The sequence below is a fragment of the Pan paniscus genome, chromosome 22, assembly GCF_029289425.2.
Source record: "Pan paniscus chromosome 22, NHGRI_mPanPan1-v2.0_pri, whole genome shotgun sequence".
Classification (NCBI taxonomy): Eukaryota; Metazoa; Chordata; class Mammalia; order Primates; family Hominidae; genus Pan; species Pan paniscus.
The window spans coordinates 6,130,024-6,142,797 of NC_073271.2; positions in this window are offsets into that span (position 1 = coordinate 6,130,024).

Genomic DNA, 12,774 nt, shown 5'->3' on the forward strand with positions numbered 1-12,774 from the left:
ACTGTAAATAAAATACCAAATAGTACAGTAAATATATATTACACACCCTATGTAAAATATCACAAACTACACCAAATATATATTATATAATTTACATAAAGTATCAAAAGGACACCAAATATACCTTATATACTGAACAGAAAATATCAAAATGTACAGTAAATATATTTCATATATTGTACATATAATATTAACTAAAAGTACACAAAATACATTTTATATACTGTAAATAAAATATCAAAAAGTACAGTAAATATATATCACATTCTGTACATAAAATATCAAAAAGTACACCAAATATGTGTTATATATACTGTAAATAAACTATCAAAAACTGCAGTAATTATATTAAATATACTGTACATGAAATATCAAAAATTAAACCAAATGTACGTTATTTACTGTAAATAAAATATCAAAAAGAACAGTAAATATATCTTACACACCCTATGTAAAATATCACAATCTACACCAAATATATATTATATAATTTACATAAAATATCAAAAGGACACCAAATATATCATATATACTGTACATACAATATCAAAATGTACAGTAAATATATTTCATATATTGTACATATAATATTAACTAAAAGTACACCAAATACATTTTATATACTGTAAATAAATTATCAAAAATTACAGTAAATATATAACATACTGTACATAAAATATCAAAAAGTACACCAAATATGTGTTATATATACTGTAAATAAACTATAAAATACTACAGTAATTATATTTAACATACTGTACATAAAATATCAAAAATTACACCAAATGTTTATTATTTACTGTAAATAAAATATCAAAATGTACAGTAAATATATCTTACACACACTATGTAAAATATCAAAAACTACACAAAATATATATTATATAATTTACATAAAATATCAAAAGGACACCAAATATATCTTCTATACTGTACATAAAATATCAAAAATTACAGTAAATATATTTCATATATTGTACATATAATATTAACTAAAAGTACACCAAATACATTTTATATACTGTAAATAAAATATCAAAAAGTACAGTAAATATATATTACATTCTGTACATAAAATAACAAAAAGTACACCAAATATGTGTCATATATACAGTAAATAAACTATCAAAAACTGCAGTAATTATATTTAATATACTGTACATAAAATATCAAAAATTACACCAAATGTATATTATTTACTGTAAATAAAATATCAAAAATACAGTAAATATATCTTACACACCATATGTAAAGTATCACAATCTACACCAAATATATATTATATAATTTACATAAAATATCAAAAGGACACCAAATATATCTTCTATACTGTACATAAAATATCAAAATGTACAGTAAATATATTTCATATATTGTACATATAATATTAACTAAAAGTACACAAAATACATTTTGTATACTGTAAATAAATTATCAAAAATTACAGTAAATATATATTACATACTGTACATAAAATATCAAAATCTACACCAAATATATGTTATATATACTGTAAATAAACTATCAAAAACTACAGTAATTATATTTAATATACTGTACATAAAATATCAAAAATTACACCAAATGTATATTATTTACTGTAAATAAATTACCAAATAGTACAGGAAATATATATTACACACCCTATGTATAATATCACAAACTACACCAAATATATATTATATAATTTACATAAAATATCAAAAGGACACCAAATATACCTTATATACTGAACAGAAAATATCAAAATGTACAGTAAATATATTTCATATATTGTACATTTAATATTAACTAAAAGTACACCAAATACATTTTATATACTGTAAATAAAATATCAAAAAGTACAGTAAATATATATCACATTCTGTACATAAAATATCAACAAGTACACCAAATATGTGTTATATATACTCTAAATAAACTATCAAAAACTGCAGTAATTATATTAAATATACTGTACATGAAATATCAAAAATTAAACCAAATGTACGTTATTTACTGTAAATAAAATATCAAAAAGAACAGTAAATATATCTTACACACCCTATGTAAAATATCACAATCTACACCAAATATATATTATATAATTTACATAAAATATCAAAAGGACACCAAATATATCATATATACTGTACATAAAATATCAAAATGTACAGAAAATATATTTCATATATTGTACATATAATATTAACTAAAAGTACACCAAATACATTTTATATACTGTAAATAAAATATCAATTAGTACAGTAAATATATATTACATACTGTACATAAAATATGAAAAAGTACACCAAATATGTGTTATGTATACTGTAAATAAATTATCAAAACTACACTAATTATATTTAATATACTGTACATAAAATATCAAAAATTACACCAAATATATATTATTTACAGTAAATAAAATATCAAAAAGTACAGTAAATATATATTACACACCCTATGTAAAATATCAGAAACTACACCATATATATATTATATAATTTACATAATATATCAAAAGGACGCCAAATATACCTTATATACTGAACATGAAATATCAAAAAGTACAGTAAATATATTTCATATATTGTATATATAACATTAACTAAAAGTACACCAAATACATTTTATATACTTTAAATAAATTATCAAAAATTACAGTAAATATATATTACATACTGTACATAAAATATCAAAAAGTACACCAAATATGTGTTATATATACTGTAAATAAACAATCAAAAACTACAGTAATTATATTTAATATACTGTACATAAAATATCAAAAATTACACCAAATGTTTATTATTTACTGTAAATAAAATATCAAAAATTACAGTAAATATATATTACACACCCTATGTAAAATATCAAAAACTACACCAAATATATATTATAAAATTCACATAAAATATCAAAAGGACACCAAATATATATTATATACTGTACATAAAATATCAAAAAGTACAGTAAATATATTTCATATATTGTACAAGTAATATTAACTAAAAGTACACCAAATACATTTTATATACTGTAAATAAAATATCAAAAAGTACAGTAAATATATATTACATAGTGTACATATAATATCAAAAAGTACTCCAAATATGTGTAATATATACTGTAAATAAACTATTAAAAACTACAGTAATTATATTTATTATACTGTAAATAAAATATCAAAAATTACACCAAATGTATATTATATACTGTAAATAAAATATCAAAAAGTACAGTAAATATATATTACACACCCTATGTAAAATATCACAAAATACACCAAATATATATTATGTAATTTACATAAAATATCAAAAGGACACCAAATATATCTTCTATACTGTACATAAAATATCAAAAATTACAGTAAATATATTTCATATATTGTACATATAATATTAACTAAAAGTACACCAAATACATTTTATATACTGTAAAAAAAATATCAAAAAGTACAGTAAATATATATTACATTCTGTACATAAAATAACAAAAAGTACACCAAATATGTGTTATATATATTGTAAATAAACTATCAAAAACTGCAGTAATTATATTTAATATACTGTACATAAAATATCAAAAATTACACCAAATGTATATTATTTACTGTAAATAAAATATCAAAAATACAGTAAATATATCTTACACACCATATGTAAAGTATCACAATCTACACCAAATATATATTATATAATTTACATAAAATATCAAAAGGACACCAAATATATCTTCTATACTGTACATAAAATATCAAAATGTACAGTAAATATATTTCATATATTGTACATATAATATTAACTAAAAGTACACCAAATACATTTTGTATACTGTAAATAAAATATCAAAAAGTACAGTAAATATATATTACATACTGTACATAAAATATCAAAAAGTACACCAAATATGTGCTGTATCTTCTGTAAATAAACTATAAAATACTACAGTAATTATATTTAACATACTGTACATAAAATATCAAAAATTACACCAAATGTATATTATTTACTGTAAATAAAATATCAAAAAGTACAGTAAATATATATTGCACACCATATGTAAAATATCACAATCTACACCAAATATATATTATATAATTTACGTAAAATATCAAAAGGACACCAAATATATCTTCTATACTTTACATAAAATATCAAAAAGTACAGTAAATATATTTCATATATTGTACATATAATATTAACTAAAAGTACACCAAATATATTTTGTATACAGTAAATAAATTATCAAAAATTACAGTAAATATATATTACATACTGTACATAAAATATCAAAAAGTACACCAAATATGTGTTATATATACTGTAAATAAACTATCAAAAACTACAGTAATGATATTTAATATACTGTACATAAAATATCAAATATTACACCAAATGTATATTATATACTGTAAATGAAATATCAAAAAGTACAGTAAATATAAATTACACACCCTAAGTAAAATATCACAAACTGCACCAAATATATATTATATAATTTACATAAAATATCAAAAGGACACCAAATATATCTTCTATACTGTACATTAAATATCAAAAACTGCAGTAAATATATTTCATATATTGTATATATAATATTAACTAAAAGTACATCAAATGCTTTTTATATACTGTAAATAAATTATCAAAAATTACAGTAAATATATATTACATACTGTACATAAAATATCAAAATGTACACCTAATATGTGTTATAAATACTGTAAATAAACAATCAAAAACTACAGTAATTATATTTAATATACTGTACATAAAATATCAATAATTACACCAAATGTATATTATTTACTGTAAATAAATTACCAAATAATACAGTAAATATATATTACACACCCTATGTAAAATATCACAAACTACACCAAATATATATTATATAATTTACATAAAATATAAAAAGGACACCAAATATACCTTATATACTGAACAGAAAATATCCAAATGTACAGTAAATATATTTCATATATTGTACATATAATATTAACTAAAAGTACACCAAATACATTTTATATACTGTAAATAAAATATCAAAAAGTACAGTAAATATATATCACATTCTGTACATAAAATATCAAAAAGTACACCAAATATGTGTTATATATACTGTAAATAAACTATCAAAATCTGCAGCAATTATATTAAATATACTGTACATGAAATATCAAAAATTAAACCAAATGTACGTTATTTACTGTAAATAAAATATCAAAAAGAACAGTAAATATATCTTACACACCCTATGTAAAATATCACAATCTACACCAAATATATATTATATAATTTACATAAAATATCAAAAGGACACCAAATATATCATATATACTGTACATAAAATATCAAAATGTACAGTAAATATATTTCATATATTGTACATATAATATTAACTAAAAGTACACCAAATACATTTTATATACTGTAAATAAAATATCAATTAGTACAGTAAATATATATTACATACTGTACATAAAATATGAAAAAGTACACCAAATATGTTTTATATATACTCTAAATAAACTATCAAAACTACACTAATTATATTTAAAATACTGTACATAAAATATCAAAAATTACACCAAGTATATATTATTTACTGTAAATAAAATATCAAAAAGTACAGTAAATATATATTACACACCCTATGTAAAATATCAGAAACTACACCATATATATATTATATAATTTACATAATATATCAAAAGGACGCCAAATATACCTTATATACTGAACATGAAATATCAAAAAGTACAGTAAATATATTTCATATATTGTATATATAACATTAACTAAAAGTACACCAAATACATTTTATATACTGTAAATAAATTATCAAAAATTACAGTACATATATATTACATACTGTACATAAAATATCAAAAAATACACCAAATATGTGTTATATATACTGTAAATAAACAATCAAAAACTACAGTAATTATATTTAATATACTGTACATAAAATATCAAAAATTACACCAAATGTTTATTATTTACTGTAAATAAAATATCAAAAATTACAGTAAATATATATTACACACCCTATGTAAAATATCAAAAACTACACCAAATATATATTATAAAATTCACATAAAATATCAAAAGGACACCATATATATATTATATACTCTACATAAAATATCTAAAAGTACAGTAAATATATTTCATATATTGTACATGTAATATTAACTAAAAGTACACCAAATACATTTTATATACTGTAAATAAAATATCAAAAAGTACAGTAAATATATGTTACATAGTGTACATAAAATATCAAAAAGTACTCCAAATATGTGTAATATATACTGTAAATAAACTATTAAAAACTACAGTAATTATATTTATTATACTGTACATAAAATATCAAAAATTACACCAAATGTATATTATATACTGTAAATAAAATATCAAAAAGTACAGTAAATATATATTACACACCCTATGTAAAATATCACAAACTACACAAAATATATATTATGTAATTTACATAAAATATCAAAAGGACACCAAATATATCTTCTATACTGTACATAAAATATCAAAAATTACAGTAAATATATTTCATATATTGTACATATAATATTAACTAAAAGTACACCAAATACATTTTATATACTGTAAATAAAATATCAAAAAGCACAGTAAATATATATTACATTCTGTACATAAAATAACAAAAAGTACACCAAATATGTGTTATATATACTGTAAATAAACTATCAAAAACTGCAGTAATTATATTTAATATACTGTACATAAAATATCAAAAATTACACCAAATGTATATTATTTACTGTAAATAAAATATCAAAAATACAGTAAATATATCTTACACACCCTATGTAAAGTATCACAATCTACACCAAATATATATTATATAATTTACATAAAATATCAAAAGGACACCAAATATATCTTATATACTGTACATAAAATATCAAAATTACAGTAAATATTTTTCATATATTGTACATATAATGTTAACTAAAAGTACACCAAATGCATTTTATATACTGTAAATAACATATCAAAAATACAGTAAATATATATTACACACCCTATGTAAATTATCCCAAACTTCACCAAATATATATTATATAATTTACACAAAATATCAAAAGGACACCAAATATATCTTCTATACTGTGCATAAAATATCAAAATGTACAGTAAATATATTTCATATATTGTATATATTATATAAACTAAAAGTACACCAAATACATTTTATATACTGTAAATAAATTAGCAAAAATTACAGTAAATATATATTACATACTGTACATAAAATATCAAAAAGTACACCAAATATGTGTTATACATACTGTAAATAAACTATCAAAACTACACTAATTATATTTAATATACTGTACATAAAATATCAAAAATTACACCAAATATATATTATTTACTGTAAAGAAAATACCAAAAAGTAGAGTAAATATATCTTACACACCTTATGTAAAATATCACAAACTACACCAAATATATATTATATAATTTACATAAAATATCAAAAGTACACCAAATATATCTTGTATACTGAACATGAAATATCAAAAAGTACAGTAAATATATTTCATATATTGTACATATAATATTAACTAAAAGTACACCAAATACATTTTATATACTGTAAGTAAAATATAAAAAGTACAGTAAATATATATTACATTCTGTACATGAAATATCAAAAAGTACACCAAATATGTGTTATATATACTGTAAATAAACTATCAAAAACTGCAGTAATTAGATTTAATATACTGTACATAAAATATCAAAAATTACACCAAATGTATACTATTTACTGTAAATAAAATATCAAAAATACAGTAAATATATCTTACACACCCTATGTAAAATATCACAAAATACACCAAATATATATTATATAATTTACATAAAATATCAAAAGGACACCAAATATACCTTATATACTGAACATGAAATATCCAAATGTACAGTAAATATATTTCATATATTGTACATATATTAACTAAAATTACACCAAATACATTTTATATACTCTAAATAAAATATCAAAAGTACAGTAAATATTTATTACATTCTGTACATAAAATATCAAAAACTACACCAAATATGTGTTATATATACTGTAAATAAACTATCAAAAACTGCAGTAATTATATTTAATATACTGTACATAAAATATCAAAAATTACACCGAATGTATATTATTTACTGTAAATAAAATATCAAAAAGTACAGTAAATATATGTTACACACCCTATGTAAAATATCACAAACTTCACCAAATATATATTATATAATTTACATAAAATATCAAAAGGACACCAAATATATCTTATATACTGTACATAAAATATCAAAATTACAGTAAATATATTTCGTATATTGTGCATATAATGTTAACTAAAAGTACACCAAATACATTTTATATACTGTAAATAAAATATCAAAAAGTACAGTAAATATATATTACACACGCTATGTAAAATATCACAAACTTCACCAAATATATATTATATAATTTACATAAAATATCAAAAGGACACCAAATATATCTTCTATACTGTACATAAAATATCAAAATGTACAGTAAATATATTTCATATATTGTATATATAATATTAACTAAAAGTACACCAAATACATTTTATATACTGTAAATAAATTATCAAAAATTACAGTAAAGATATATTACATACTGTACATAAAATATCAAAAAGTACACCAAATATGTGTTATATATACTGTAAATAAACTATCAAAAACTGCAGTAATTATATTTAATATACTGTACATAAAATATCAAAAATTAAACCAAATGTGTATTATTTACTGTAAATAAAATATCAAAAATTACAGTAAATATATCTTACACACCCTATGTAAAATATCACAATCTACACCAAATATATATTATATAATTTACATAAAATATCAAAAGGACACCAAATATATCTTATATACTGTACATAAAATATCAAAATTACAGTAAATATATTTCATATATTGTACATATAATGTTAACTAAAAGTACACCAAATATATCTTATATAGTGTAAATAAAATATCAAAATGTACAGTAAATATATATTACACACCCTATGTAAAATATCACAATCTACACCAAATTTATATTATGTAATTTACATAAAATATCAAAAGGACACCATATATACCTTATATGCTGAACATAAAATATCAAAATGTACCGTAAATATATTTCATATATTGTACATATAATATTAACTAAAAGTACACCAAATACATTTTATATACTGTAAATAAAATATCAAATAGTAGAGTAAATATATATTACATACTGTACATAAAATATCAAAAAGTACACCAAATATGTGTAATATATACTGTAAATGAACTATCAAATCCACAGTAATTATATATAATATACTGTACATAAAATATCAAAAATTACAACAAATATATATTATTTACTGTAAAGAAAATACCAAAAATTACAGTAAATATATATTACAAACCCTATGTAAAATATCACAAACCAGACCAAATATATATTATATAATTTACATAAAATATCAAAAGGACACCAAATATACCTTATATACTGAACATGAAATATCAAAATGTACAGTAAATATATTTCATATATTGTACATATAATATTAACTAAAAGTACACCAAATACATTTTAAATACTGTAAATAAAATATCAAAAGTACAGTAAATATATATTACATTCTGTACATAAAATATCAAAAAGTACACCAAATATGTGTTATATATACTGTAAATAAACTATCAAAAACTGCAGTAATTATGTTTAATATACTGTACATAAAATATCAAAAATTACACCAAATGTATATTATTTACTGTAAATAAAATATCAAAAAGTACAGTAAATATATCTTACACACCCTATGTAAAATATCACAATCTACACCAAATATATATTATATAATTTACATAAAATATCAAAAGGACACCAAATATATCTTATATACTGTACATAATATATCAAAATTACAGTAAATATATTTCATATATTGTACATATAATGTTAACTAAAAGTACACCAAATACATTTTATATACTGTAAATAAAATATCAAAAAGTACAGTAAATATATATTACACACCCTATGTAAAATATCACAAACTTCACCAAATATATATTATATAATTTACATAAAATATCAAAAGGACACCAAATATATCTTCTATACTGTACATAAAATATCAAAATGTACAGTAAATATATTTCATATATTGTATATATAATATTAACTAAAAGTACACCAAATACATTTTATATACTGTAAATAAATTATCAAAAATTACAGTAAATATATATTACATACTGTACATAAAATATCAAAAAGTACACCAAATATGTGTTATATATACTGTAAATAAACTATCAAAACTACACTAATTATATTTAATATACTGTACATAAAATATCAAAAATTACACCAAATATATATTATTTACTGTACAGAAAATACCAAAATTACAGTAAATATATATTACACACCCTATGTAAAATATCACAAACTACACCAAATATATATTATATAATTTACATAAAATATCAAAAGGACACCAAATATATCTTATATACTGAACATGAAATATCAAAATGTACAGGAAATATATTTCATATATTGTACATATAATATTAACTAAAAGTACACCAAATACATTTTATATACTGTAAATAAAATATCAAAATGTACAGTAAATATATATTACATTCTGTACATAAAATATCAAAAAGTACACCAAATTTGTGTTTCATATACTGTAAATAAACTATCAAAAACTGCAGTAATTATATTTAATATACTGTACATAAAATATCAAAAATTACACCAAATGTATATTATTTACTGTAAATAAAATATCAAAAAGTACAGTAAATATATCTTACACACCCTATGTAAAATATCACAATCTACACCAAATATATATTATATAATTTACATAAAATATCAAAAGGACACCAAATATATCTTATATAATGTACATAAAATATCAAAATTACAGTAAATATATTTCATATATTGTACATATAATGTTAACTAAAAGTAAACCAAATATATTTTATATAGTGTAAATAAAATATCAAAATGTACAGTAAATATATCTTACACACCCTATGTAAAATATCACAATCTACACCAAATATATATTATATAATTTACATAAAATATCAAAAGGACACCAAATATATCTTATATACTGTACATAATATATCAAAATTACAGTAAATATATTTCATATATTGTACATATAATGTTAACTAAAAGTACACCAAATACATTTTATATACTGTAAATAAAATATCAAAAAGTACAGTAAATATATATTACACACCCTATGTAAAATATCACAAACTTCACCAAATATATATTATATAATTTACATAAAATATCAAAAGGACACCAAATATATCTTATATAGTGTACATAAAATATCAAAATGTACAGTAAATATATTTCCTATATTGTACATATAATATTAACTAAAAGTACACCAGATACATTTTATATACTGTAAATAAAATATCAAAAATACAGTAAATATATATTACATACTGTACATAAAATATCAAAAAGTACACCAAATATGTGTAATATATACTGTAAATAAACTATCAAAACTACACTAATTATATTTAATATACTGTACATAAAATATCAAAAATTACACCAAATAGATATTATTTACTGTAAAGAAAATACCAAAAAGTACAGTAAATATATATGACACACCCTATGTAAAATATCACAAACTACACCAAATATATATTATATAATTTACATAAAATATCAAAAGGACACCAAATATACCTTATATACTGAACATGAAATATCAAAAAGTACACTAAATATATTTCATATATTGTACATATAATATTAACTAAAAGTACACCAAATACATTTTATATACTGTAAATAAAATATCAAAAGTACAGTAAATATATATTACATTCTGTACATAAAATATCAAAAAGTACACGAAATATGTCTTATATATACTGTAAATAAACTATCAAATCTACAGTAATTATATATAATATACTGTACATAAAATATCAAAATTTACACCAAATGTATATTATTTACTGTAAATAAAATATCAAAAAGTACAGTAAATATATCTTACACTCCCTATGTAAAATATCACAATCTACACCAAATATATATTATATAATTTACATAAAATATCAAAAGGACACCAAATATATCTTATATAGTGTACATAAAATATCAAAATGTACAGTAAATATATTTCCTATATTGTACATATAATATTAACTAAAAGTACACCAGATACATTTTATATACTGTAAATAAAATATAAAAAATACAGTAAATATATATTACATACTGTACATAAAATATCAAAAATACACCAAATATGTGTAATATATACTGTAAATAAACTATCAAAAACTACAGTAATTATATTTAATATACTGTACATAAAATATCAAAAATTACACCAAATGTATATTATATACTGTAAATAAAATATCAAAAAGTACAGTAAATATATATTACACACCCTATATAAAATATCACAATCTACACCAAATTTATATTATGTAATTTACATAAAATATCAAAAGGACACCAAATATACCTTACATGCTTAACATAAAATATCAAAATGTACCGTAAATATATTTCGTATATTGTACATATAATATTAACTAAAAGTACACCAAATACATTTTATATACTGTAAATAAAATATCAAATAGTAGAGAATATATATATTACATACTGTAC